Source organism: Pleurodeles waltl, chromosome 12 (genome assembly GCF_031143425.1).
Source record: "Pleurodeles waltl isolate 20211129_DDA chromosome 12, aPleWal1.hap1.20221129, whole genome shotgun sequence".
NCBI lineage: Eukaryota > Metazoa > Chordata > Amphibia > Caudata > Salamandridae > Pleurodeles > Pleurodeles waltl.
This window is the reverse complement of record NC_090451.1, coordinates 121,003,315-121,028,260: the sequence shown is the minus strand read 5'-3', so window position 1 is coordinate 121,028,260 and position 24,946 is coordinate 121,003,315. Positions and strand designations below refer to the sequence as shown.

The following is a 24,946-nucleotide window of genomic DNA, read 5'->3' as shown; positions in this document are numbered from 1 at the left end:
CTGTAAACAGCGCCGGCCGGGTTCTGTGCATGAATCACAAATTCTTTCCTCAGGCGGAGGGTTGTTAAGTTGGGGGACATAGAAGTTTGCAATATATTGTGTAATGGAACTGCATAGAAAATGTGTTAATGTAGAAATAATGCACGCGTTTGAAATGTGCCCACGGGGAGTGGCTACCAATGTATATGAAGACTAATGAAAGTTATTAATGCTGAATTAATTATGTACTGATGTTTTGAACTTGTATTAACATATCAAAATTGGAGTTATGTATTAGGAGTTTGTACATTAAGCACTAGGCCTTAGTTTAGCGAGGGTCTGGGCCTACATGCCTGGTCTCATATTAAACTGTGTTTTTCTAACGTGCAATGTGCTGTTTTCCTGAAGGACACGAAACTGTACTTTTCCAGAAGCTAGAGATGTGTGTAGCTGTAGTAAATTCTTTCTCATGGGACCCGACTTGCTCAAGGAGACATTCTTGCTGAATGCAACAGTGTAATTCGTAACAGGTGCAAGGTTGCCTGGAGTAGGAGAAAACAATGGAACTACTGACTGGTGCGTAAAGTGTAACTTTTCTTACCTGACATTCCAACCGATGAAGACGTCAATAACATGGGCCAATCAAGGACATGTGAACTATGGTTTGTGGAAAATTCTGCTGAAATGCGTGAATAATTATTGGACAGAGATAACGATGCACAAATTATTATCCAACGAGGAATTAGGAGTAAATTAGACAGTTTTGATTTAACCATATGACCTGAGCAGAAATCAGCTATTTATTGGACATTCCACTCCAACCCATTCTTTGCCATTCTACTGAGCCATTTAGGCCATTTCCTTTGAGACTTTGCCGTTTGTTCGTCCTGATACTCTAAACCACCCTTTACTTATTCCTTACCTGATACTCATATCTCCTCTATATGAGGGGAGTTCTTGTTCCTCAGCTATGCAATACAGAGGCTTTGCCCTGTCCTATCTTTGCTGATGGTGAAAACGACTGATGGCCTGAGGACAAAGACTGACGCTGTTTGCTGATCCGTTGGATGGGTAACTATCTGATGAAAATTGTAATTGTCGGCTTGCCTTTTCTTTCTCGGTACAAACTGCTCTTTGATAGAGGCCATAGTTAGATGTTTTCCAAATTTGTGTTTGCTAAGTTGTTTTGCATGAAGCCCAACATGCTGATGCTAATTTGAGGTTAGTTAAGGTGTTCACTAAAATCTGACGCAAATAGACAAATCACTGAGTTCTTGCTTTTTTGAATCATGCACTACTGAGACTTTGCTAAGTTGGTTCTTATTAATGATGTGTTAATACTGAGTGAATATTCTCCATGCATTGATTAATTGCATTTCTAATTGCAAATCTGAAGAGTTACTAATGAGATGAATTGCCGATGAGATTAACAGAAATGACTTTAGATTGTAACCAATAGGGAAATAAGTATCCTAACACTTAACTAAATTGGTGTTTTTATTCATGACTGAAAGGTCATGGTGTGTTCACTTTATTGACTCTCATTAAAGGTTATTGATTAGCATGATGATTAGTTATTGCGATTGTTGTTGAGATATTGATCCATTGATTTGTGATGCCAAAAGACATCTCGTACTGGGAAGTCCCCTAACGTAGTCCAAAAGGTTCATCGACCTAGGCGTGTCTCCTTCTAAGTTTACTTATCAAGGCCGTGATGCGCTATCACTAATAAAAAGTCATCTGATCTGTTGCTGCTGAGTCATCGTCAACGAAAACCACCAAGATATTACTTCAATGTGGTGTAATTACGACTGCCTCAGTTTTATGCGTTACGTGAGCAGTCGGATAGCAATTTATTTAGCGCAAAAATATTTCTTGTTTATGCACGTACGTTTTTAAACTGAAGTGTCAAAGCTGTAGCGGCAATACTCCCAGTTTAGGCGGATTTATAAACTAAGTTTTACTTTCAGCTACTTAAAACGATTGGCAGAACAATGCTCATTAAATGGGAAGGCAGTTTTCCTTATTTGTGTACTATTTGCTGCCTAATGTTGACATGTAAGCACCCCAACAATGAATGACACCTAGAGACTCGAAAGCACCATACCAGTAATATATTTGTATGAAATTGCACTTTAAATCCACGTACAACTGAAATAAAGCAATCTTAGCTCATTTGAGGGTAGTTTGACAGTAGATCACATATGGATAGAACACGTTTGGAATGTGTAATTTTCATGATTCCATTACATATATCATATAAATTCAAGCTGAAGTAGGGAAGGACAACAAGGTCATTTAGAGCAAAGCTGAAGACAACAAGTTGCCATAACAATCTGTAAATATATGCTCTTTATTATGTGTGGACAACTATCACCTCATAGAACACATTTAGGCTACTATATTTTTTCCTCCTGAAAACTGACCTTTACACGACAAGGTGGCCGAGTGGTTAAGGCAATGGACTGCTAATCCATTGTGCTCTGCATGCGTTGGTTCGAATCCCACCCTTGTCGGTTTATTATTGTGTGTTTACATTTTAATATGCGGTATGTCTGGTTTAACCCTATTTTATGTGAAAGTTAAATTACGTATCCCATGGTATTTCCGACGGTACAATGCCTCGGTTTGGAAACACCGCTCAGTTGAGCACTGTGCTTAGGCATTACTGTAAACAGCGCCGGCCGGGTTCTGTGCATGAATCACAAATTCTATCCTCAGGCGGAGGGTTGTTAAGTTGGGGGACGTAGAAGTTTGCAATATATTGTGTAATGAAACTGCATAGAAAATATGTTAATGTAGAAATAATGCACGCGTTTAAAATGTGCCCACGGGGAGTGGCTACCAATGTATACGAAGACTAATGAAAGTTATTATTGCTGAATTAATTATGTACTGATGTTTTGAACTTGTATTAACATATCAAAATTGGAGTTATGTATTAGGAGTTTGAACATTAAGCATAAGGCCTTAGTTTAGCGAGGGTCTGGGCCTACATGCCTGGTCTCATATTAAACTGTATTTTTCTAACGTGCAATGTGCTGTTTTCCTGAAGGACACGAAACTGTACTTTTCCAGAAGCTGAGATGTGTGTAGCTGTAGTAAATTCTTTCTCATGGGACCCGACTTGCTCAAGGAGACATTCTTGCTGAATGCAACAGTGTAATTCGTAACAGGTGCAATGTTGCCTGGAGTAGGAGAAAACAATGGAACTACTGACTGGTGCGTAAAGTGTAACTTTTCTTACCTGACATTCCAACCGATGAAGACGTCAATAACATGGGCCAATCAACGACATGTGAACTATGGTTTGTGGAAAATTCCAGTGAAATGCGTGAATAATTATTGGACAGAGATAACGATGCACAAATTATTATCCAACGAGGAATTGGGAGTAAATTAGACAGTTTTGATTTAACCATATGACCTGAGCAGAAATCAGCTATTTATTGGACATTCCACTCCAACCCATTCTTTGCCATTCTACTGAGCCATTTAGGCCATTTCCTTTGAGACTTTGCCGTTTGTTCGTCCTGATACTCTAAACCACCCTTTACTTATTCCTTACCTGATACTCATATCTCCTATATATGAGAGGAGTTCTTGTTCCTCAGCTATGCAATACAGAGGCTTTGCCCTGTCCTATCTTTGCTGATGGTGAAAACGACTGATGCCCTGAGGACAAAAACTGACGCTGTTTGCTGATCCGTTGGATGGGTAACTATCTGATGAAAATTGTAATTGTCGGCTTGCCTTTTCTTTCTCGGTACCAACTGCTCTTTGATAGAGGCCATAGTTAGATGTTTTCCAAATTTGTGTTTGCTAAATTGTTTTGCATGAAGCCCAACATGCTGATTCTAATTTGAGGTTAGTTAAGGTGTTCACTAAAATCTGACGCAAATAGACAAATTACTGAGTTCTTGCTTTTTTGAATCATGCACTACTGAGACTTTGCTAAGTTGGTTCTTATTAATGATGTGTTAATACTGAGTGAATATTCTCCATGCATTGATTAATTGCATTTCTAATTGCAAATCTGAAGAGTTACTAATGAGATGAATTGCCGATGAGATTAACAGAAATGACTTTAGATTGTAACCAATAGGGAAATAAGTATCCTAACACTTAACTAAATTGGTGTTTTTATTCATGACTGAAAGGTCATGGTGTGTTCACTTTATTGACTCTCATTAAAGGTTATTGATTAGCATGATGATTAGTTATTGCGATTGTTGTTGAGATATTGATCCATTGATTTGTGATGCCAAAAGACATCTCGTACTGGGAAGTCCCCGAACGTAGTCCAAAAGGTTCATCGACCTAGGCGTGTCTCCTTCTAAGTTTACTTATCAAGGCCGTGATGCGCTATCACTAATAAAAAGTCATCTGATCTGTTGCTGCTGAGTCATCGTCAACGAAAACCACCAAGATATTACTTCAATGTGGTGTAATTACGACTGCCTCAGTTTTATGCGTTACGTGAGCAGTCGGACAGCAATTTATTTAGCGCAAAAATATTTCTTGTTGATGCACGTACGTTTTTAAACTGAAGTGTCAAAGCTGTAGCGGCAATACTCCCAGTTTAGGCGGATTTATAAACTAAGTTTTACTTTCTCCTACTTAAAACGTTTTGCAGAACAATGCACATTAAATGGGAAGGCAGTTTTCCTTATTTGTGTACTATTTGCTGCCTAATGTTGACATGTAAGCACCCCAACAATGAATGACACCTAGAGACTCGAAAGCACCATACCAGTAAAATATTTGTATGAAATTGCACTTTAAATCCACGTACAACTGAAATAAAGCAATCTTAGCTCATTTGAGGGTAGTGTGACAGTAGATCACATATGGATAGAACACGTTTGGAATGTGTAATTTTCATGATTCCATTACATATATCATATAAATTCAAGCTGAAGTAGGGAAGGACAACAAGGTCATTTAGAGCAAAGCTGAAGACAACAAGTTGCCATAACAATCTGTAAATATATGCTCTTTATTATGTGTGGACAACTATCACCGCATAGAACACATTTCGGCTACTATATTTTTTCCTCCTGAAAACTGACCTTCACACGACAAGGTGGCTGAGTGGTTAAGGCGATGGACTGCTAATCCATTGTGCTCTGCATGCATGGGTTCGAATCCCACCCTTGTCAGTTTATTATTGTGTGTTTACTTTTTAATATGCGGTATGTCTGGTTTAACCCTATTTTATGTGAAAGTTAAATTACGTATCCCATGGTATTTCCGACAGTACAATGCCTCGGTTTGGAAACACCGCTCAGGTTAGCACTGTGCTTAGGCATTATTGTAAACAGCGCCGGCCGGGTTCTGTGCATGAATCACAAATTCTTTCCTCAGGCGGAGGGTTGTTAAGTTGGGGGACATAGAAGTTTGCAATATATTGTGTAATGAAACTGCATAGAAAATGTGTTAATGTAGAAATAATGCACACGTTTGAAATGTGCCCACGGGGAGTGGCTACCAATGTATATGAAGACTAATGAAAGTTATTAATGCTGAATTAATTATGTACTGATGTTTTGAACTTGTATTAACATATCAAAATTGGAGTTATGTATTAGGAGTTTGTACATTAAGCACTAGGCCTTAGTTTAGCGAGGGTCTGGGCCTACATGCCTGGTCTCATATTAAACTGTGTTTTTCTAACGTGCAATGTGCTGTTTTCCTGAAGGACACGAAACTGTACTTTTCCAGAAGCTAGAGATGTGTGTAGCTGTAGTAAATTCTTTCTCATGGGACCCGACTTGCTCAAGGAGACATTCTTGCTGAATGCAACAGTGTAATTCGTAACAGGTGCAAGGTTGCCTGGAGTAGGAGAAAACAATGGAACTACTGACTGGTGCGTAAAGTGTAACTTTTCTTACCTGACATTCCAACCGATGAAGACGTCAATAACATGGGCCAATCAAGGACATGTGAACTATGGTTTGTGGAAAATTCTGGTGAAATGCGTGAATAATTATTGGACAGAGATAACGATGCACAAATTATTATCCAACGAGGAATTAGGAGTAAATTAGACAGTTTTGATTTAACCATATGACCTGAGCAGAAATCAGCTATTTATTGGACATTCCACTCCAACCCATTCTTTGCCATTCTACTGAGCCATTTAGGCCATTTCCTTTGAGACTTTGCCGTTTGTTCGTCCTGATACTCTAAACCACCCTTTACTTATTCCTTACCTGATACTCATATCTCCTCTATATGACAGGAGTTCTTGTTCCTCAGCTATGCAATACAGAGGCTTTGCCCTGTCCTATCTTTGCTGATGGTGAAAACGACTGATGCCCTGAGGACAAAAACTGACGCTGTTTGCTGATCCGTTGGATGGGTAACTATCTGATGAAAATTGTAATTGTCGGCTTGCCTTTTCTTTCTCGGTACCAACTGCTCTTTGATAGAGGCCATAGTTAGATGTTTTCCAAATTTGTGTTTGCTAAATTGTTTTGCATGAAGCCCAACATGCTGATTCTAATTTGAGGTTAGTTAAGGTGTTCACTAAAATCTGACGCAAATAGTCAAATTACTGAGTTCTTGCTTTTTTGAATCATGCACTACTGAGACTTTGCTAAGTTGGTTCTTATTAATGATGTGTTAATACTGAGTGAATATTCTCCATGCATTGATTAATTGCATTTCTAATTGCAAATCTGAAGAGTTACTAATGAGATGAATTGCCGATGAGATTAACAGAAATGACTTTAGATTGTAACCAATAGGGAAATAAGTATCCTAACACTTAACTAAATTGGTGTTTTTATTCATGACTGAAAGGTCATGGTGTGTTCACTTTATTGACTCTCATTAAAGGTTATTGATTAGCATGATGATTAGTTATTGCGATTGTTGTTGAGATATTGATCCATTGATTTGTGATGCCAAAAGACATCTCGTACTGGGAAGTCCCCGAACGTAGTCCAAAAGGTTCATCGACCTAGGCGTGTCTCCTTCTAAGTTTACTTATCAAGGCCGTGATGCGCTATCACTAATAAAAAGTCATCTGATCTGTTGCTGCTGAGTCATCGTCAACGAAAACCACCAAGATATTACTTCAATGTGGTGTAATTACGACTGCCTCAGTTTTATGCGTTACGTGAGCAGTCGGACAGCAATTTATTTAGCGCAAAAATATTTCTTGTTGATGCACGTACGTTTTTAAACTGAAGTGTCAAAGCTGTAGCGGCAATACTCCCAGTTTAGGCGGTTTTATAAACTAAGTTTTACTTTCTCCTACTTAAAACGTTTTGCAGAACAATGCACATTAAATGGGAAGGCAGTTTTCCTTATTTGTGTACTATTTGCTGCCTAATGTTGACATGTAAGCACCCCAACAATGAATGACACCTAGAGACTCGAAAGTACCATACCAGTAAAATATTTGTATGAAATTGCACTTTAAATCCACGTACAACTGAAATAAAGCAATCTTAGCTCATTTGAGGGTAGTGTGACAGTAGATCACATATGGATAGAACACGTTTGGAATGTGTAATTTTCATGATTCCATTACATATATCATATAAATTCAAGCTGAAGTAGGGAAGGACAACAAGGTCATTTAGAGCAAAGCTGAAGACAACAAGTTGCCATAACAATCTGTAAATATATGCTCTTTATTATGTGTGGACAACTATCACCGCATAGAACACATTTCGGCTACTATATTTTTTCCTCCTGAAAACTGACCTTTACACGACAAGGTGGCCGAGTGGTTAAGGCGATGGACTGCTAATCCATTGTGCTCTGCATGCGTGGGTTCGAATCCCACTCTTGTCGGTTTATTATTGTGTGTTTACTTTTTAATATGCGGTATGTCTGGTTTAACCCTATTTTATGTGAAAGTTAAATTACGTATCCCATGGTATTTCCGACAGTACAATGCCTCGGTTTGGAAACACCGCTCAGGTGAGCACTGTGCTTAGGCATTACTGTAAACAGCGCCACCGGGTTCTGTGCATGAATCACAAATTCTTTCCTCAGGCGGAGGGTTGTTAAGTTGGGGGACATAGAAGTTTGCAATATATTGTGTAATGAAACTGCATAGAAAATGTGTTAATGTAGAAATAATGCACGCGTTTGAAATGTGCCCACGGGGAGTGGCTACCAATGTATATGAAGACTAATGAAAGTTATTAATGCTGAATTAATTATGTACTGATGTTTTGAACTTGTATTAACATATCAAAATTGGAGTTATGTATTAGGAGTTTGTACATTAAGCACTAGGCCTTAGTTTAGCGAGGGTCTGGGCCTACATGCCTGGTCTCATATTAAACTGTGTTTTTCTAACGTGCAATGTGCTGTTTTCCTGAAGGACACGAAACTGTACTTTTCCAGAAGCTAGAGATGTGTGTAGCTGTAGTAAATTCTTTCTCATGGGACCCGACTTGCTCAAGGAGACATTCTTGCTGAATGCAACAGTGTAATTCGTAACAGGTGCAAGGTTGCCTGGAGTAGGAGAAAACAATGGAACTACTGACTGGTGCGTAAAGTGTAACTTTTCTTACCTGACATTCCAACCGATGAAGACGTCAATAACATGGGCCAATCAAGGACATGTGAACTATGGTTTGTGGAAAATTCTGGTGACATGCGTGAATAATTATTGGACAGAGATAACGATGCACAAATTATTATCCAACGAGGAATTAGGAGTAAATTAGACAGTTTTGATTTAACCATATGACCTGAGCAGAAATCAGCTATTTATTGGACATTCCACTCCAACCCATTCTTTGCCATTCTACTGAGCCATTTAGGCCATTTCCTTTGAGACTTTGCCGTTTGTTCGTCCTGATACTCTAAACCACCCTTTACTTATTCCTTACCTGATACTCATATCTCCTCTATATGAGGGGAGTTCTTGTTCCTCAGCTATGCAATACAGAGGCTTTGCCCTGTCCTATCTTTGCTGATGGTGAAAACGACTGATGGCCTGAGGACAAAGACTGACGCTGTTTGCTGATCCGTTGGATGGGTAACTATCTGATGAAAATTGTAATTGTCGGCTTGCCTTTTCTTTCTCGGTACCAACTGCTCTTTGATAGAGGCCATAGTTAGATGTTTTCCAAATTTGTTTTTGCTAAATTGTTTTGCATGAAGCCCAACATGCTGATGCTAATTTGAGGTTAGTTAAGGTGTTCACTAAAATCTGACGCAAATAGACAAATCACTGAGTTCTTGCTTTTTTGAATCATGCACTACTGAGACTTTGCTAAGTTGGTTCTTATTAATGATGTGTTAATACTGAGTGAATATTCTCCATGCATTGATTAATTGCATTTCTAATTGCAAATCTGAAGAGTTACTAATGAGATGAATTGCCGATGAGATTAACAGAAATGACTTTAGATTGTAACCAATAGGGAAATAAGTATCCTAACACTTAACTAAATTGGTGTTTTTATTCATGACTGAAAGGTCATGGTGTGTTCACTTTATTGACTCTCATTAAAGGTTATTGATTAGCATGATGATTAGTTATTGCGATTGTTGTTGAGATATTGATCCATTGATTTGTGATGCCAAAAGACATCTCGTACTGGGAAGTCCCCGAACGTAGTCCAAAAGGTTCATCGACCTAGGCGTGTCTCCTTCTAAGTTTACTTATCAAGGCCGTGATGCGCTATCACTAATAAAACGTCATCTGATCTGTTGCTGCTGAGTCATCGTCAACGAAAACCACCAAGATATTACTTCAATGTGGTGTAATTACGACTGCCTCAGTTTTATGCGTTACGTGAGCAGTCGGATAGCAATTTATTTAGCGCAAAAATATTTCTTGTCTATGCACGTACGTTTTTAAACTGAAGTGTCAAAGCTGTAGCGGCAATACTCCCAGTTTAGGCGGTTTTATAAACTAAGTTTTACTTTCTCCTACTTAAAACGATTTGCAGAACAATGCACATTAAATGGGAAGGCAGTTTTCCTTATTTGTGTACTATTTGCTGCCTAATGTTGACATGTAAGCACCCCAACAATGAATGACACCTAGAGACTCGAAAGCACCATACCAGTAATATATTTGTATGAAATTGCACTTTAAATCCACGTACAACTGAAATAAAGCAATCTTAGCTCATTTGAGGGTAGTGTGACATGAGATCACATATGGATAGAACACGTTTGGAATGTGTAATTTTCATGATTTCATTACATATATGATATAAATTCAAGCTGAAGTAGGGAAGGACAACAAGGTCATTTAGAGCAAAGCTGAAGACAACAAGTTGCCATAACAATCTGTAAATATATGCTCTTTATTATGAGTGGACAACTATCACCTCATAGAACACATTTCGGCTACTATATTTTTTCCTCCTGAAAACTGACCTTTACACGACAAGGTGGCCGAGTGGTTAAGGCAATGGACTGCTAATCCATTGTGCTCTGCATGCGTTGGTTCGAATCCCACCCTTGTCGGTTTATTATTGTGTGTTTACTTTTTAATATGCGGTATGTCTGGTTTAACCCTATTTTATGTGAAAGTTAAATTACGTATCCCATGGTATTTCCGACGGTACAATGCCTCGGTTTGGAAACACCGCTCAGGTGAGCACTGTGCTTAGGCATTACTGTAAACAGCGCCGGCCGGGTTCTGTGCATGAATCACAAATTCTATCCTCAGGCGGAGGGTTGTTAAGTTGGGGGACGTAGAAGTTTGCAATATATTGTGTAATGAAACTGCATAGAAAATGTGTTAATGTAGAAATAATGCACGTGTTTAAAATGTGCCCACGGGGAGTGGCTACCAATGTATACGAAGACTAATGAAAGTTATTATTGCTGAATTAATTATGTACTGATGTTTTGAACTTGTATTAACATATCAAAATTGGAGTTATGTATTAGGAGTTTGTACATTAAGCACTAGGCCTTAGTTTAGCGAGGGTCTGGGCCTACATGCCTGGTCTCATATTAAACTGTATTTTTCTAACGTGCAATGTGCTGTTTTCCTGAAGGACACGAAACTGTACTTTTCCAGAAGCTAGAGATGTGTGTAGCTGTAGTAAATTCTTTCTCATGGGACCCGACTTGCTCAAGGAGACATTCTTGCTGAATGCAACAGTGTAATTCGTAACAGGTGCAAGGTTGCCTGGAGTAGGAGAAAACAATGGAACTACTGACTGGTGCGTAAAGTGTAACTTTTCTTACCTGACATTCCAACCGATGAAGACGTCAATAACATGGGCCAATCAACGACATGTGAACTATGGTTTGTGGAAAATTCCAGTGAAATGCGTGAATAATTATTGGACAGAGATAACGATGCACAAATTATTATCCAACGAGGAATTAGGAGTAAATTAGACAGTTTTGATTTAACCATATGACCTGAGCAGAAATCAGCTATTTATTGGACATTCCACTCCAACCCATTCTTTGCCATTCTACTGAGCCATTTTGGCCATTTCCTTTGAGACTTTGCCGTTTGTTCGTCCTGATACTCTAAACCACCCTTTACTTATTCCTTACCTGATACTCATATCTCCTCTATATGAGGGGAGTTCTTGTTCCTCAGCTATGCAATACAGAGGCTTTGCCCTGTCCTATCTTTGCTGATGGTGAAAACGACTGATGCCCTGAGGACAAAGACTGACGCTGTTTGCTGATCCGTTGGATGGGTAACTATCTGATGAAAATTGTAATTGTCGGCTTGCCTTTTCTTTCTCGGTACCAACTGCTCTTTGATAGAGGCCATAGTTAGATGTTTTCCAAATTTGTGTTTGCTAAATTGTTTTGCATGAAGCCCAACATGCTGATGCTAATTTGAGGTTAGTTAAGGTGTTCACTAAAATCTGACGCAAATAGACAAATTACTGAGTTCTTGCTTTTTTGAATCATGCACTACTGAGACTTTGCTAAGTTGGTTCTTATTAATGATGTGTTAATACTGAGTGAATATTCTCCATGCATTGATTAATTGCATTTCTAATTGCAAATCTGAAGAGTTACTAATGAGATGAATTGCCGATGAGATTAACAGAAATGACTTTAGATTGTAACCAATAGGGAAATAAGTATCCTAACACTTAACTAAATTGGTGTTTTTATTCATGACTGAAAGGTCATGGTGTGTTCACTTTATTGACTCTCATTAAAGGTTATTGATTAGCATGATGATTAGTTATTGTGATTGTTGTTGAGATATTGATCCATTGATTTGTGATGCCAAAAGACATCTCGTACTGGGAAGTCCCCGAACGTAGTCCAAAAGGTTCATCGACCTAGGCGTGTCTCCTTGTAAGTTTACTTATCAAGGCTGTGATGCGCTCTCACTAATAAAAAGTCATCTGATCTTTGCTGCTGAGTCATCATCAATGAAAACCACCAAGATATAACTTCAATGTGGTGTAATTACGACTGCCTCAGTTTTATGCGTTACGTGAGCAGTCGGACAGCAATTTATTTAGCGCAAAAATATTTCTTGTTGATGCACGTACGTTTTTAAACTGAAGTGTCAAAGCTGAGGCGGCAATACTCCCAGTTTAGGCGGTTTTATAAACTAAGTTTTACTTTCTCCTACTTAAAACGTTTTGCAGAACAGTGCACATTAAATGGGAAGGCAGTTTTCCTTATTTGTGTGCTATTTGCTGCCTAATGTTGACATGTAAGCACCCCAACAATGAATGACACCTAGAGACTCGAAAGCACCATACCAGTAAAATATTTGTATGAAATTGCACTTTAAATCCACGTACAACTGAAATAAAGCAATCTTAGCTCATTTGAGGGTAGTGTGACAGTAGATCACATATGGATAGAACACGTTTGGAATGTGTAATTTTCATGATTCCATTACATATATCATATAAATTCAAGCTGAAGTAGGGAAGGACAACAAGGTCATTTAGAGCAAAGCTGAAGACAACAAGTTGCCATAACAATCTGTAAATATATGCTCTTTATTATGTGTGGAAAACTATCACCTCATAGAACACATTTCGGCTACTATATTTTTTCCTCCTGAAAACTGACTTTTACACGACAAGGTGGCCGAGTGGTTAAGGCGATGGACTGCTAATCCATTGTGCTCTGCATGCGTGGGTTCGAATCCCACCCTTGTCGGTTTATTATTGTGTGTTTACTTTTTAATATGCGGTATGTCTGGTTTAACCCTATTTTATGTGAAAGTTAAATTACGTATCCCATGGTATTTCCGACAGTATAATGCCTCGGTTTGGAAACACCGCTCAGGTGAGCACTGTGCTTAGGCATTACTGTAAACAGCGCCGGCCGGGTTCTGTGCATGAATCACAAATTCTTTCCTCAGGCGGAGGGTTGTTAATTTGGGGGACGTAGAAGTTTGCAATATATTGTGTAATGAAACTGCATAGAAAATGTGTTAATGTAGAAATAATGCACGCGTTTGAAATGCGCCCACGGGGAGTGGCTACCAATGTATACGAAGAATAATGAAAGTTATTAATGCTGAATTAATTATGTACTGATGTTTTGAACTTGTATTAACATATCAAAATTGGAGTTATGTATTAGGAGTTTGTACATTAAGCACTAGGCCTTAGTTTAGCGAGGGTCTGGGCCTACATGCCTGGTCTCATATTAAACTGTATTTTTCTAACGTGCAATGTGCTGTTTTCCTGAAGGACACGAAACTGTACTTTTCCAGAAGCTAGAGATGTGTGTAGCTGTAGTAAATTCTTTCTCATGGGACCCGACTTGCTCAAGGAGACATTCTTGCTGAATGCAACAGTGTAATTCGTAACAGGTGCAAGGTTGCCTGGAGTAGGAGAAAACAATGGAACTACTGACTGGTGCGTAAAGTGTAACTTTTCTTACCTAACATTCCAACCGATGAAGACGTCAATAACATGGGCCAATCAATGACATGTGAACTATGGTTTTTGGAACATTCTGGTGAAATGCGTGAATAATTATTGGACAGAGATAACGATGCACAAATTATTATCCAACGAGGAATTAGGAGTAAATTAGACCATTTTGATTTAACCATATGAACTGAGCAGAAATCAGCTATTTATTGGACATTCCACTCCAACCCATTCTTTGCCATTCTACTGAGCCATTTAGGCCATTTCCTTTGAGACTTTGCCGTTTGTTCGTCCTGATACTCTAAACCACCCTTTACTTATTCCTTACCTGATACTCATATCTCCTCTATATGAGGGGAGTTCTTGTTCCTCAGCTATGCAATACAGAGGCTTTGCCCTGTCCTATCTTTGTTGATGGTGAAAACGACTGATGCCCTGAGGACAAAAACTGACGCTGTTTGCTGATCCGTTGGATGGGTAACTATCTGATGAAAATTGTAATTGTCGGCTTGCCTTTTCTTTCTCGGTACCAACTGCTCTTTGATAGAGGCCATAGTTAGATGTTTTCCAAATTTGTGTTTGCTAAATTGTTTTGCATGAAGCCCAACATGCTGATGCTAATTTGAGGTTAGTTAAGGTGTTCACTAAAATCTGACGCAAATAGACAAATTACTGAGTTCTTGCTTTTTTGAATCATGCACTACTGAGACTTTGCTAAGTTGGTTCTTATTAATGATGTGTTAATACTGAGTGAATATTCTCCATGCATTGATTAATTGCATTTCTAATTGCAAATCTGAAGAGTTACTAATGAGATGAATTGCCGATGAGATTAACAGAAATGACTTTAGATTGTAACCAATAGGGAAATAAGTATCCTAACACTTAACTAAATTGGTGTTTTTATTCATGACTGAAAGGTCATGGTGTGTTCACTTTATTGACTCTCATTAAAGGTTATTGATTAGCATGATGATTAGTTATTGCGATTGTTGTTGAGATATTGATCCATTGATTTGTGATGCCAAAAGATATCTCGTACTGGGAAGTCCCCGAACGTAGTCCAAAAGGTTCATCGACCTAGGCGTGTTTCCTTGTAAGTTTACTTATCAAGGCCGTGATGCGCTATTACTAATAAAAAGTCATCTGATCTGTTGCTGCTGAGTCATCGTCAACGAAAACCACCAAGATATTACTTCAATGTGGTGTAATTACGACTGCCTCAGTTTTATGCGTTACGTGAGCAGTCGGACAGCAATTTATTTAGCGCAAAAATATTTCTTGTTGATGCACGTACGTTTTTAAACTGAAGTGTCAAAGCTGTAGCGGCAATACTCCCAGTTTAGGCGGTTTTATAAACTAAGTTTTACTTTCTCCTACTTAAAACGTTTTGCAGAACAATGCACATTAAATGGGAAGGCAGTTTTCCTTATTTGTGTACTATTTGCTGCCTAATGTTGACATGTAAGCACCCCAACAATGAATGACACCTAGAGACTCGAAAGCACCATACCAGTAAAATATTTGTATGAAATTGCACTTTAAATCCACGTACAACTGAAATAAAGCAATCTTAGCACATTGGAGGGTAATGTGACAGTAGATCACATATGGATAGAACACGTTTGGAATGTGTAATTTTCATGATTCCATTACATATATCATATAAATTCAAGCTGAAGTAGGGAAGGACAACAAGGTCATTTAGAGCAAAGCTGAAGACAACAAGTTGCCATAACAATCTGTAAATATATGCTCTTTATTATGTGTGGACAACTATCACCTCATAGAACACATTTCGGCTACTATATTTTTTCCTCCTGAAAACTGACCTTTACATGACAAGGTGGCTGAGTGGTTAAGGCGATGGACTGCTAATCCATTGTGCTCTGCATGCGTTGGTTCGACTCCCACCCTTGTCGGTTTATTATTGTGTGTTTACTTTTTAATATGCGGTATGTCTGGTTTAACCCTATTTTATGTGAAAGTTAAATTACGTATCCCATGGTATTTCCGACAGTACAATGCCTCGGTTTGGAAACACCGCTCAGGTGAGCACTGTGCTTAGGCATTACTGTAAACAGCGCCGGCCGGGTTCTGTGCATGAATCACAAATTCTATCCTCAGGCGGAGGGTTGTTAAGTTGGGGGACGTAGAAGTTTGCAATATATATTGTGTAATGAAACTGCATAGAAAATGTGTTAATGTAGAAATAATGCACGCGTTTAAAATGTGCCCACGGGGAGTGGCTACCAATGTATACGAAGACTAATGAAAGTTATTAATGCTGAATTAATTATGTACTGATGTTTTGAACTTGTATTAACATATCAAAATTGGAGTTATGTATTAGGAGTTTGTACATTAAGCACTAGGCCTTAGTTTAGCGAGGGTCTGGGCCTACATGCCTGGTCTCATATTAAACTGTGTTTTTCTAACGTGCAATGTGCTGTTTTCCTGAAGGACACGAAACTGTACTTTTCCAGAAGCTAGAGATGTGTGTAGCTGTAGTAAATTCTTTCTCATGGGACCCGACATGCTCAAGGAGACATTCTTGCTGAATGCAACAGTGTAATTCGTAACAGGTGCAAGGTTGCCTGGAGTAGGAGAAAACAATGGAACTACTGACTGGTGCGTAAAGTGTAACTTTTCTTACCTGACATTTCAACCGATGAAGACGTCAATAACATGGGCCAATCAACGACATGTGAACTATGGTTTGTGGAAAATTCTAGTGAAATGCGTGAATAATTATTGGACAGAGATAACGATGCACAAATTATTATCCAACGAGGAATTAGGAGTAAATTAGACAGTTTTGATTTAACCATATGACCTGAGCAGAAATCAGCTATTTATTGGACATTCCACTCCAACCCATTCTTTGCCATTCTACTGAGCCATTTAGGCCATTTCCTTTGAGACTTTGCCGTTTGTTCGTCCTGATACTCTAAACCACCCTTTACTTATTCCTTACCTGATACTCATATCTCCTCTATATGAGGGGAGTTCTTGTTCCTCAGCTAAGCAATACAGAGGCTTTGCCCTGTCCTATCTTTGCTGATGGTGAAAACGACTGATGCCCTGAGGACAAAGACTGACGCTGTTTGCTGATCCGTTGGATGGGTAACTATCTGATGAAAATTGTAATTGTCGGCTTGCCTTTTCTTTCTCTGTACCAACTGCTCTTTGATAGAGGCCATAGTTAGATGTTTTCCAAATTTGTGTTTGCTAAATTGTTTTGCATGAAGCCCAACATGCTGATTCTAATTTGAGGTTAGTTAAGGTGTTCACTAAAATCTGACGCAAATAGACAAATTACTGAGTTCTTCCTTTTTTGAATCATGCACTACTGAGACTTTGCTAAGTTGGTTCTTATTAATGATGTGTTAATACTGAGTGAATATTCTCCATGCATTGATTAATTGCATTTCTAATTGCAAATCTGAAGAGTTACTAATGAGATGAATTGCCGATGAGATTAACAGAAATGACTTTAGATTGTAACCAATAGGGAAATAAGTATCCTAACACTTAACTAAATTGGTGTTTTTATTCATGACTGAAAGGTCATGGTGTGTTCACTTTATTGACTCTCATTAAAGGTTATTGATTAGCATGATGATTAGTTATTGCGATTGTTGTTGAGATATTGATCCATTGATTTGTGATGCCAAAAGACATCTCGTACTGGGAAGTCCCCGAACGTAGTCCAAAAGGTTCATCGACCTAGGCGTGTCTCCTTGTAAGTTTACTTATCAAGGCCGTGATGCGCTATCACTAATAAAAAGTCATCTGATCTGTTGCTGCTGAGTCATCGTCAACGAAAACCACCAAGATATTACTTCAATGTGGTGTAATTACGACTGCCTCAGTTTTATGCGTTACGTGAGGAGTCGGACAGCAATTTATTTAGCGCAAAAATATTTCTTGTTGATGCACGTACGTTTTTAAACTGAAGTGTCAAAGCTGTAGCGGCAATACTCCCAGTTTAGGCGGTTTTATAAACTAAGTTTTACTTTCTCCTACTTAAAACGTTTTGCAGAACAATGCACATTAAATGGGAAGGCAGTTTTCCTTATTTGTGTACTATTTGCTGCCTAATGTTGACATGTAAGCACCCCAACAATGAATGACACCTAGAGACTCGAAATCACCATACCAGTAAAATATTTGTATGAAATTGCACTTTAAATCCACGTTCAACTGAAATAAAGCAATCTTAGCTCATTTGAGGGTAGTGTGACAGTAGATCACATATGGATAGAACACGTTTGGAATGTGTAATTTTCATGATTCCATTACATATATCATATAAATTCAAGCTGAAGTAGGGAAGGACAACAAGGTCATTTAGAGCAAAGCTGAAGACAACAAGTTGCCATAACAGTCTGTAAATATATGCTCTTTATTATGTGTGGACAACTATCACCTCATAGAACACATTTCGGCTACTATATTTTTTCCTCCTGAAAACTGACCTTTACACGACAAGGTGGCTGAGTGGTTAAGGCGATGGACTGCTAATCCATTGTGCTCTGCATGCGTTGGTTTGAATCCCACCCTTGTCCGTTTATTATTGTGTGTTTACTTTTTAATATGCGGTATGTCTGGTTTAAACCAATTTTATGTGAAAGTTAAATTACGTATCCCATGGTATTTCCGACAGTACAATGCCTCGGTTTGGAAACACCGCTCAGGTGAGCACTGTGCTTAGGCATTACTGTAAACAGCGCCGGCCGGGTTCTGTGCATGAATCACAAATTCTTTCCTCAGGCGGAGGGTTGTTAAGTTGGGGGACGTAGAAGTTTGCAATATATTGTGTAATGAAACTGCATAGAAAATGTGTTAATGTAGAAATAATGCACGCGTTTGAAATGTGCCCACGGGGAGTGGCTACCAATGTATACGAAGAATAATGAAAGTTATTAATGCTGAATTAATTATGTACTGATGTTTTGAACTTGTATTAACATATGAAAATTGGAGTTATGTATTAGGAGTTTGTACATTAAGCACTAGGCCTTAGTTTAGCGAGGGTCTGGGCCTACATGCCTGGTCTCATATTAAACTGTGTTTTTCTAACGTGCAATGTGCTGTTTTCCTGAAGGACACGAAACTGTACTTTTCCAGAAGCTAGAGATGTGTGTAGCTTTAGTAAATTCTTTCTCATGGGACCCGACTTGCTCAAGGAGACATTCTTGCTGAATGCAACAGTGTAATTCGTAACAGGTGCAAGGTTGCCTGGAGTAGGAGAAAACAATGGAACAACTGACTGGTGCGTAAAGTGTAACTTTTCTTACCTGACATTCCAACCGATGAAGAAGTCAATAACATGGGCCAATCAACGACATGTGAACTATGGTTTGTGGAAAATTCTAGTGAAATGCGTGAATAATTATTGGACAGAGATAACGATGCACAAATTATTATCCAACGAGGAATTAGGAGTAAATTAGACAGTTTTGATTTAACCATATGACCTGAGCAGAAATCAGCTATTTATTGGACATTCCACTCCAACCCATTCTTTGCCATTCTACTGAGCCATTTAGGCCATTTCCTTTGAGACTTTGCCGTTTGTTCGTCCTGATACTCTAAACCACCCTTTACTTATTCCTTACCTGATACTCATATCTCCTCTATATGAGGGGAGTTCTTGTTCCTCAGCTATGCAATACAGAGGCTTTACCCTGTCCTATCTTTGCTGATGGTGAAAACGACTGATGCCCTGAGGACAAAGACTGACGCTGTTTGCTGATCCGTTGGATGGGTAACTATCTGATGAAAATTGTAATTGTCGGCTTGCCTTTTCTTTCTCGGTACCAACTGCTCTTTGATAGAGGCCATAGTTAGATGTTTTCCAAATTTGTGTTTGCTAAATTGTTTTGCATGAAGCCCAGCATGCTGATGCTACTTTGAGGTTAGTTAAGGTGTTCACTAAAATCTGACGCAAATAGACAAATTACTGAGTTCTTGCTTTTTTGAATCATGCACTACTGAGACTTTGCAAAGTTGGTTCTTATTAATGATTGTTAATACTGAGTGAATATTCTCCATGCATTGATTAATTGCATTTCTAATTGCAAATCTGAAGAGTTACTAATGAGATGAATTGCCGATGAGATTAACAGAAATGACTTTAGATTGTAACCAATAGGGAAATAAGTATCCTAACACTTAACTAAATTGGTGTTTTTATTCATGACTGAAAGGTCATGGTGTGTTCACTTTATTGACTCTCATTAAAGGTTATTGATTAGCATGATGATTAGTTATTGCGATTGTTGTTGAGATATTGATCCATTGATTTGTGATGCCAAAAGACATCTCGTACTGGGAAGTCCCCGAACGTAGTCCAAAAGGTTCATCGACCTAGGCGTGTCTCCTTGTAAGTTTACTTATCAAGGCCGTGATGCGCTATCACTAATAAAAAGTCATCTGATCTGTTGCTGCTGAGTCATCGTCAACGAAAACTACCAAGATATTACTTCAATGTGGTGTAATTACGACTGCCTCAGTTTTATGCGTTACGTGAGCAGTCGGATAGCAATTTATTTAGCGCAAAAATATTTCTTGTTTATGCACGTACGTTTTTAAACTGAAGTGTCAAAGCTGTAGCGGCAGTACTCCCAGTTTAGGCGGTTTTATAAACTAAGTTTTACTTTCTCCTACTTAAAACGTTTTGCAGAACAATGCACATTAAATGGGAAGGCTGTTTTCCTTATTTGTGTACTATTTGCTGCCTAATGTTGACATGTAAGCACCCCAACAATGAATGACACCTAGAGACTCGAAAGCACCATACCAGTAATATATTTGTATGAAATTGCACTTTAAATCCACGTACAACTGAAATAAAGCAATCTTAGCTCATTTGAGGGTAGTGTGACAGTAGATCACATATGGATAGAACACGTTTGGAATGTGTAATTTTCATGATTCCATTACATATATCATATAAATTCGAGCTGAAGTAGGGAAGGACAACAAGGTCATTTAGAGCAAAGCTGAAGACAACAAGTTGCCATAACAATCTGTAAATATATGCTCTTTATTATGTGTGGACAACTATCACCTCATAGAACACATTTCGGCTACTATATTTTTTCCTCCTGAAAACCGACATTTCCATGACAAGGTGGCTGAGTGGTTAAGGCGATGGACTGCTAATCCATTGTGCTCTGCATGCGTGGGTTCGAATCCCACCCTTGTCGGTTTATTATTGTGTGTTTACTTTTTAATATGCGGTATGTCTGGTTTAAACCAATTTTATGTGAAAGTTAAATTACGTATCCCATAGTATTTCCGACAGTACAATGCCTCGGTTTGGAAACACCGCTCAGGTGAGCACTGTGCTTAGGCATTACTGTAAACAGCGCCGGCCGGGTTCTGTGCATGAATCACAAATTCTTTCCTCAGGCGGAGGGTTGTTAAGTTGGGGGACGTAGAAGTTTGCAATATATTGTGTAATGAAACTGCATAGAAAATGTGTTAATGTAGAAATAATGCACGCGTTTGAAATGTGCCCACGGGGAGTGGCTACCAATGTATACGAAGAATAATGAAAGTTATTAATGCTGAATTAATTATGTACTGATGTTTTGAACTTGTATTAACATATCAAAATTGGAGTTATGTATTAGGAGTTAGTACATTAAGCACTAGGCCTTAGTTTAGCGAGGGTCTGGGCCTACATGCCTGGTCTCATATTAAACTGTGTTTTTCTAACGTGCAATGTGCTGTTTTCCTGAAGGACACGAAACTGTACTTTTCCAGAAGCTAGAGATGTGTGTAGCTGTAGTAAATTCTTTCTCATGGGACCCGACTTGCTCAAGGAGACATTCTTGCTCAATGCAACAGTGTAATTCGTAACAGGTGCAAGGTTGCCTGGAGTAGGAGAAAACAATGGAACTACTGACTGGTGCGTAAAGTGTAACTTTTCTTACCTGACATTCCAACCGATGAAGACGTCAATAACATGGGCCAATCAACGACATGTGAACTATGGTTTGTGGAAAATTCTGGTGAAATGCGTGAATAATTATTGGACAGAGATAACGATGCACAAATTATTATCCAACGAGGAATTAGGAGTAAATTAGACAGTTTTGATTTAACCATATGAACTGAGCAGAAATCAGCTATTTATTGGACATTCCACTCCAACCCATTCTTTGCCATTCTACTGAGCCATTTAGGCCATTTCCTTTGAGACTTTGCCGTTTGTTCGTCCTGATACTCTAAACCACCCTTTACTTATTCCTTACCTGATACTCATATCTCCTCTATATGAGAGGAGTTCTTGTTCCTCAGCTATGCAATACAGAGGCTTTGCCCTGTCCTATCTTTGCTGATGGTGAAAACGACTGATGCCCTGAGGACAAAAACTGACGCTGTTTGCTGATCCGTTGGATGGGTAACTATCTGATGAAAATTGTAATTGTCGGCTTGCCTTTTCTTTCTCGGTACCAACTGCTCTTTGATAGAGGCCATAGTTAGATGTTTTCTAAATTTGTGTTTGCTAAATTGTTTTGCATGAAGCCCAACATGCTGATTCTAATTTGAGGTTAGTTAAGGTGTTCACTAAAATCTGACGCAAATAGACAAATTACTGAGTTCTTGCTTTTTTGAATCATGCACTACTGAGACTTTGCTAAGTTGGTTCTTATTAATGATGTGTTAATACTGAGTGAATATTCTTCATGCATTGATTAATTGCATTTCTAATTGCAAATCTGAAGAGTTACTAATGAGATGAATTGCCGATGAGATTAACAGAAATGACTTTAGATTGTAACCAATAGGGAAATAAGTATCCTAACACTTAACTAAATTGGTGTTTTTATTCATGACTGAAAGGTCATGGTGTGTTCACTTTATTGACTCTCATTAAAGGTTATTGATTAGCATGATGATTAGTTATTGCGATTGTTGTTGAGATATTGATCCATTGATTTGTGATGCCAAAAGACATCTCGTACTGGGAAGTCCCCGAACGTAGTCCAAAAGGTTCATCGACCTAGGCGTGTCTCCTTGTAAGTTTACTTATCAAGGCCGTGATGCGCTATCACTAATAAAAAGTCATCTGATCTGTTGCTGCTGAGTCATCGTCAACGAAAACCACCAAGATATTACTTCAATGTGGTGTAATTACGACTGCCTCAGTTTTATGCGTTACGTGAGCAGTCGGACAGCAATTTATTTAGCGCAAAAATATTTCTTGTTGATGCACGTACGTTTTTAAACTGAAGTGTCAAAGCTGTAGCGGCAATACTCCCAGTTTAGGCGGTTTTATAAACTAAGTTTTACTTTCTCCTACTTAAAACGTTTTGCAGAACAATGCACATTAAATGGGAAGGCAGTTTTCCTTATTTGTGTACTATTTGCTGCCTAATGTTGACATGTAAGCACCCCAACAATGAATGACACCTAGAGACTTGAAAGCACCATACCAGTAAAATATTTGTATGAAATTGCACTTTAAATCCACGTACAACTGAAATAAAGCAATCTTAGCTCATTTGAGGGTAGTGTGACAGTAGATCACATATGGATAGAACACGTTTGGAATGTGTAATTTTCATGATTCCATTACATATATCATATAAATTCAAGCTGAAGTAGGGAAGGACAACAAGGTCATTTAGAGCAAAGCTGAAGACAACAAGTTGCCATAACAATCTGTAAATATATGCTCTTTATTATGTGTGGATAACTATCACAGCATAGAACACATTTCGGCTACTATATTTTTTCCTCCTGAAAACTGACCTTTACACGACAAGGTGGCCGAGTGGTTAAGGCGATGGACTGCTAATCCATTGTGCTCTGCATGCGTGGGTTCGAATCCCACCCTTGTCGGTTTATTATTGTGTGTTTAGTTTTTAATATGCAGTATGTCTGGTTTAACCCTATTTTATGTGAAAGTTAAATTACGTATCCCATGGTATTTCCGACAGTACAATGCCTCGGTTTGGAAACACCGCTCAGGTGAGCACTGTGCTTAGGCATTACTGTAAACAGCGCCGGCCGGGTTCTGTGCATGAATCACAAATTCTTTCCTCAGGCGGAGGGTTGTTAAGTTGGGGGACATAGAAGTTTGCAATATATTGTGTAATGAAACTGCATAGAAAATGTGTTAATGTAGAAATAATGCACGCGTTTGAAATGTGCCCACGGGGAGTGGCTACCAATGTATATGAAGACTAATGAAAGTTATTAATGCTGAATTAATTATGTACTGATGTTTTGAACTTGTATTAACATATCAAAATTGGAGTTATGTATTAGGAGTTTGTACATTAAGCACTAGGCCTTAGTTTAGCGAGGGTCTGGGCCTACATGCCTGGTCTCATATTAAACTGTGTTATTCTAACGTGCAATGTGCTGTTTTCCTGAAGGACACGAAACTGTACTTTTCCAGAAGCTACAGATGTGTGTAGCTGTAGTAAATTCTTTCTCATGGGACCCGACTTGCTCAAGGAGACATTCTTGCTGAATGCAACAGTGTAATTCGTAACAGGTGCAAGGTTGCCTGGAGTAGGAGAAAACAATGGAACTACTGACTGGTGCGTAAAGTGTAACTTTTCTTACCTGACATTCCAACCGATGAAGACGTCAATAACATGGGCCAATCAAGGACATGTGAACTATGGTTTGTGGAAAATTCTGGTGAAATGCGTGAATAATTATTGGACAGAGATAACGATGCACAAATTATTATCCAACGAGGAATTAGGAGTAAATTAGACAGTTTTGATTTAACCATATGACCTGAGCAGAAATCAGCTATTTATTGGACATTCCACTCCAACCCATTCTTTGCCATTCTACTGAGCCATTTAGGCCCTTTCCTTTGAGACTTTGCCGTTTGTTCGTCCTGATACTCTAAACCACCCTTTACTTATTCCTTACCTGATACTCATATCTCCTCTATATGAGGGGAGTTCTTGTTCCTCAGCTATGCAATACAGAGGCTTTGCCCTGTCCTATCTTTGCTGATGGTGAAAACGACTGATGGCCTGAGGACAAAGACTGACGCTGTTTGCTGATCCGTTGGATGGGTAACTATCTGATGAAAATTGTAATTGTCGGCTTGCCTTTTCTTTCTCGGTACCAACTGCTCTTTGATAGAGGCC

The 24,946-nt window shown here is 38.7% G+C and overlaps 9 non-coding genes across 9 annotated transcripts; all 9 read left to right on the top strand.

Moving 5' to 3' along the window:
• Window positions 1–2,413: 2,413 nt before the first annotated feature.
• TRNAS-GCU (transfer RNA serine (anticodon GCU)) lies at window positions 2,414–2,495 on the top strand. Its single transcript has one exon. It is a non-coding gene; the product is annotated as a tRNA-Ser (tRNA).
• A 2,564-nt stretch (window positions 2,496–5,059) lies between these two features.
• Window positions 5,060–5,141, top strand: TRNAS-GCU (transfer RNA serine (anticodon GCU)). The gene has a single exon. It is a non-coding gene; the product is annotated as a tRNA-Ser (tRNA).
• A 2,565-nt stretch (window positions 5,142–7,706) lies between these two features.
• On the top strand, window positions 7,707–7,788 carry TRNAS-GCU (transfer RNA serine (anticodon GCU)). Its single transcript has one exon. It is a non-coding gene; the product is annotated as a tRNA-Ser (tRNA).
• Window positions 7,789–10,352: 2,564 nt separating this feature from the next.
• TRNAS-GCU (transfer RNA serine (anticodon GCU)) lies at window positions 10,353–10,434 on the top strand. The gene has a single exon. It is a non-coding gene; the product is annotated as a tRNA-Ser (tRNA).
• Window positions 10,435–12,998: 2,564 nt separating this feature from the next.
• On the top strand, window positions 12,999–13,080 carry TRNAS-GCU (transfer RNA serine (anticodon GCU)). The gene has a single exon. It is a non-coding gene; the product is annotated as a tRNA-Ser (tRNA).
• Window positions 13,081–15,645: 2,565 nt separating this feature from the next.
• Window positions 15,646–15,727, top strand: TRNAS-GCU (transfer RNA serine (anticodon GCU)). The gene has a single exon. It is a non-coding gene; the product is annotated as a tRNA-Ser (tRNA).
• A 2,567-nt stretch (window positions 15,728–18,294) lies between these two features.
• On the top strand, window positions 18,295–18,376 carry TRNAS-GCU (transfer RNA serine (anticodon GCU)). Its single transcript has one exon. It is a non-coding gene; the product is annotated as a tRNA-Ser (tRNA).
• A 2,564-nt stretch (window positions 18,377–20,940) lies between these two features.
• TRNAS-GCU (transfer RNA serine (anticodon GCU)) lies at window positions 20,941–21,022 on the top strand. Its single transcript has one exon. It is a non-coding gene; the product is annotated as a tRNA-Ser (tRNA).
• A 2,565-nt stretch (window positions 21,023–23,587) lies between these two features.
• TRNAS-GCU (transfer RNA serine (anticodon GCU)) lies at window positions 23,588–23,669 on the top strand. The gene has a single exon. It is a non-coding gene; the product is annotated as a tRNA-Ser (tRNA).
• Window positions 23,670–24,946: the final 1,277 nt, after the last annotated feature.